The sequence below is a fragment of the Poecilia latipinna genome, unplaced genomic scaffold (assembly GCF_001443285.1).
Source record: "Poecilia latipinna isolate Pla-1442-1.1 unplaced genomic scaffold, P_latipinna-1.0 Scaffold409, whole genome shotgun sequence".
NCBI classification, from domain to species: domain Eukaryota; kingdom Metazoa; phylum Chordata; class Actinopteri; order Cyprinodontiformes; family Poeciliidae; genus Poecilia; species Poecilia latipinna.
In genome coordinates, this window is record NW_015113025.1 from 28326 (window position 1) to 33354 (window position 5029).

The following is a 5029-nucleotide window of genomic DNA, read 5'->3' on the forward strand; positions in this document are numbered from 1 at the left end:
ATTGGTGAATAAGCCACTTTTCATTGAGGGTTCTGGCTTGACTATGCAAGAGCAGGTCCACTTCCAGAAATTCATTTTTAGCAATGGTAAAGTCATGTGAGGAAGCTCTGAGCAAGATCTTACTGAAAATATATCTATAAAAAAGATTCCTTGGTGCTTTTGTTCTGTTTCTCTGCATATTTCTACATTATGAGCAGATTCAGTAAAAAAAAAACAAAAAACAAAAACAAAAAAAAAAACAAACGACCAATACAATCATTGCTAAGTTCAACTTTAGAGGCTCTTACTTCAACACTCACTCTTGAGAGCGGTGGTAAGTAATCCATCTTCGTGATTTTAATTTCATGCTTCCTTTTGGTGCCATTTTCACATTAACAGCAGGCTACTGTGTATATTTTATCCAGAAGTTTTTTTTTTTTTTCTTCTGTTCCAACACTTTAACATGAAGATCCTGTGCTAGAGTTGCATTGTTTTAAATTTGTAATGTTCTTCCATATACATACACAAAGGAAACATGTAGATTTGTATCTTTGTTACTGTTCGTGTTTTTTGATTTGTTTGGCCTTTGTCTAAATAGTTATTTTTGATAACTTCCAAATCTTCCACTTTGAAATCACAGAAACTCAAATTTCTTATTCTTTGTTGGAAATTTGAAAACTAGCATGAAGGCTTCTTTAACTGGCTAAAAATCTGCTGTTTGCCTTCAACTTATTACATAAATTACAATTATGAGAATGAGCTAAATTACTGCAGAGTTAACTTTTAAGTTTATAAGTAACCGCTTGCATGGTGGTTTCATGTACTGCCAAACACAGTAATTCAGCTGAAGTGATTCCAAAACTTTTAAAATGCACATTATTGTAAATATTTAAAATACATTTAAATTTAATAAATTAAATTAAAAGCTTCACTTACTATAAATCCAAATTTTAATAATTTCTTATTTGTTTCATTTACTTTTGTTTTGGCCCATTTGGCCCTCGACACACGTCGTTGTTGGCTGACTCTATTTGTGGGATTTTCAATTAATGCAGCTATTTGAAAATGTTGAGATCTTATCCCTGCCTCTAACCTAACACCCAATCTAAAGAAAGCCAGATGTGGTTTATTATACTGAGTCTGTTTTATCGCCACATGTGTAATTGCTACCACATTTTGGGTAAGATTGTTTTGCGTGGATGAAAACTTATCTCAATGTGGCGCTATGCTTGTAAAGAACTTTTAAGAAAAGATTACTGCAAAGATTATTTGAGAAAATCTTGCATTTTAATATGGAGAGACATTAAAATACTTTTATATTTGTGTGCAGCTATCAATTGTAATTTCATAAAACAAACTTGTGTGGCTAGGACACCAAAATGGAATCTCAAAAAAAAAAGAGCCTGACATGTTTCTAAATCTGCTTCTAAAGGCTGATAGCATTTAACATGTCATGTTTAAAAATACAAAAGAGAGAAAAAGAAATACCTTTTTGCTTATGATACTGACCTCAGAAGCCTTATGTGTTTATTTAGACAGAAAAGTTAGGAAAATCAGAAGAGGTTAAAAATATTCACCTACATTTTTCTACGTTTGCATCAGCCTGTTAATAAATCTCTATCACCAATAATGAATTGAACGTGACATCTGATTTATTTTTTAAATCACTTCGGGTACTTTGGTTATTCTGTCAAATCAAGGCAGTTTTTTTCAACATAAAATCATAGAAGGTCTTGTCTTCCTTTCCTCGATGTCAAATAGCCGGATGATTTATGGGCTGCATTCATTAGCTTGGCAGCAAATTTCGTTCTGACTAAATCTCATCCTTCTCTGCCTCCTGTTGTCTGGCTCCTTCTGGCTGCTTATTGTGCCTTTAATTGTCAGACCTTTGCCAGGCTGCACAGCAGAAAGCCGCGATGGTACTGATGTGTTAGCAGAGTCAGTTAACTCAAAAAGGCAAAATAGAAACATTTTATTTCTGAGTAAGTCATAGTGGTGATTGACTTTCTCAGAAAGCTTCATCGCAAAACATCATGCAGACTTGGAGTTGTTTATATATATATATATATATATATATATATATATATTTTAGAGTACATTTCTTTTTGAGCCAACATTTGTTAAAATCTGTGTATGTGTAGGATGTTACTTACTTCAAACAAAAACCTAATTTCAGATTTTTTTTGTGTGTGTGTGTGTTTGTGGAGATTTTGTTTCTATGCATCTCTCTCTTTGGGTGGTAACAGTTAAACTCTTCCATTTGGTGGGATTACTTCTCCACTCATTCCTGTGGGAGCCGCCGTCAGCCCGTCATCTTTAAGCAGAATGCCATGCCTTCTGATGCTTTAATCCCTTCGCCTCCTCTCTCCCCTCCTTTTCCCACACTCAACCTCTTAACCTCGTCTCCCCTTTCTCTCCTCCTTCCCTCCCTTCTCGCTGCGGCTGTCAACTTTCAGCTGAAGTGGCTGAAATCAGCACATGCAGAGGAGGATGTGTGAAAAGCTTAAATGTTGCAGTTCGATGTCAAGACTCTGCTGCTGTTGGGCTTTTTGGGAGAAACTAACAGCTCCTTATGCAGTGCCTTGAGGGCATATTCATACCCCTTGAACTTTTTTACATCTTGTCACATAACAACCACAAACATCAGTGTATGTTTTTAGGCGATTTGATATGTGATATATCAACACAAAGGAGTGTTTTATTTGTGAAACAGAGGTAAAAGGATGCATGCCTTAAAAATCTAAAAAGTGTGCATTTGGGTTAGTGCAGAGCTCTGGTACATCTAAATAAGATCCAGTGCAACCAATTTCCTTCATCTGAGACTGTGTTTGAGCTGTGTGGCCTAAGTGGAAAATGCAGTCTCTCAGAAAAAAAAAAACAAAAAAAAAAAAAAATTGCCTTGAATATATCACCCCCACAGGGAAACATGGGGGTGGCAGCATTATGCTTTTGAGATGCTTTTCTTCAGCAGACACAGGAAGTCACTCAAAGTTTAAAGGAAAAGGGATGGAGATAAATACAAGACAATAATGGAAGATATTCACCTTCCAGAAGAAGTTAACGAGTCTGAAACAAACTACCAGAATTAGAATAAAAATGATATATCAACGCATACCATTGTGCACTGCAGATTGACCCATTCAGGGTCCAGCCCTAAAGCCAAATATTAGTACAAAGGCCTGAAAAACGCTGGGCAGAAAATACATGATGAAATGAAAACTTTTGGAAGGCACAAAAAGCTCAAAGAAGACAACCCCACAAAATAAAATAGAATTTTGAAATATTTTTTTACTAGATTTTGACCAATACTAACTTTAGTGCTTAGTTTTATCTCTCTAAAGCCAACAGCCTGAAGCGCTGTCCTAGTGCGACTGAATGATGTAGATCTGAGATGGCTGTGGGTCACAGATGAAGCAGGGAAATCCAGCAGACAAGTAAAGGATCCAGTTCTGTCACTGCTGCTTGACCTAGAAACAACACATACATGAAGACTTTCTAAATTAGGAGTGGAATTTGTCTGTCTATGTTTTGTATTAAAAGACTAGGGGAGAAAGTGAAATCAATGACCTCAAATTTCTACTGTTCAGAACCCATAAACATCCAGTAGCCACACTTACTCACTGGTGTGTTTTGAATCCAATGATGTTAAACATACCCGCAGCTGCAGAGTTCTCTGCCAGAAGTAAGCCCTTTTGATTTAAGAGAGACACGGTATATATAAGAAATGCTAATCTTTTCTAAGCTGTGCTGATGCCCAAACTTGTCAATTTATAGAATAATTGCAAAAAGCTGAACGCTGAAAAAGAATCCAGTATCTTTCTCTGGCCGGTTGAATAAAATCCTTGCATCTAAGCCCCCAGCTATTAGATGTAAGTTTATTTTTGCCATGTGTTCGTGGAGAGTGCGGCTGTCATTTTCTGCAAGGAAGTTTTGAGTCTGCATGTTTTCTGAAGAAGAAAAACTTGTGCAGTTTTATCCTGACTGGATTTCATGTTCCTCCTCTTGGTTTGGTATGTTTATGGAAATACAAAAGTAAAAAACAAATGAAACAATCAGTTCTGTTTTTGTTAACATCACATGTGGGACCAGACCTTAAGGGCAACAGCTTTTTTTACAGCATGTGTGTCAAAATCCATTTACATTTGTGATAAACAGTAAAATCTTCTTAGGTTGATGACTGTGCCCTTATAGAAATGAGTCTTTATGAGTAGAATTGTGTGTGCGTGCGTTTACATGTGTGTCTGTGTGTTTGCAGCTCTGCGAGCAGTGAAATAGGTCATCTAGTCGGTGCTCATGAGTTTGTGACAGGGTCAGGAGGTTACATGGCGTGTGCAGCTGTCTGCTTGCCGCTACATCCTTGTCCGTCTCCCTCTCTTCCTCTTCCTACGCCGTTCCCCCTCTCACACAATCGAACACGTTTTATTTCTTCGGCTGCCTTCCATTGTTCTCTGTCTTTAAAAACGGGATTTGGAGAATAAGAGAGCTGAGGTAGGCTCTCATGAAAACAAAAGAGACACATGTGTGTGTTCCCACCCCTCCCTTAATGTTCAGGCAGCCCAGATTATCATCACTGAACACAGCACCCTAATTATTGCTGCTCCCTCTTTACACTCAGAGGGATTATGACTGAAGAGCGTTTACAACATGCATTTACCCCACTAAGCTGGATGGCACCAGCATGCATGTTGCTTATATACATCCTTGTAGGAATAGTTGTATAATACTCATTATTTTAATGGGTCTTCAGGGAACAATTTCTAAATTTTATGCTGTGCCATGTGAATGATGGATTGTAATGTCTCTGGGTTGTCCAACTGGCTAATCATGTTGTCAATACATGACTGATTAATCAATAAGGATTAGTGTAACTGTGTAAACTGTCTACTCTTTAGTTAGTTAATCACATTACTAAGGAAATGAGGTGTTAACAACCAGCTGCGTTGGTTGGGCAATTTCAAACTTTGGAAAAAAAAAAAAATGTGAGCAACAACATTCTAAAATTAGTAGTAATCCAACTAATCAATTTCTTTACCCGCTCAATTTTAGCATT

The 5029-nt window shown here is 36.9% G+C and overlaps 1 long non-coding RNA gene across 1 annotated transcript in view; it reads right to left on the reverse strand.

The window, feature by feature from the left end:
• Nucleotides 1-2630: 2630 nt before the first annotated feature.
• Nucleotides 2631-5029, reverse strand: part of LOC106950584 (uncharacterized) — an 11477-nt gene continuing 9078 nt past the window's right edge. Inside the window, exon 3 of the long non-coding RNA XR_001425642.1 lies at nt 2631-3446. This is a non-coding gene — a long non-coding RNA (uncharacterized LOC106950584). The remainder of the gene's footprint in view (nt 3447-5029) is intronic.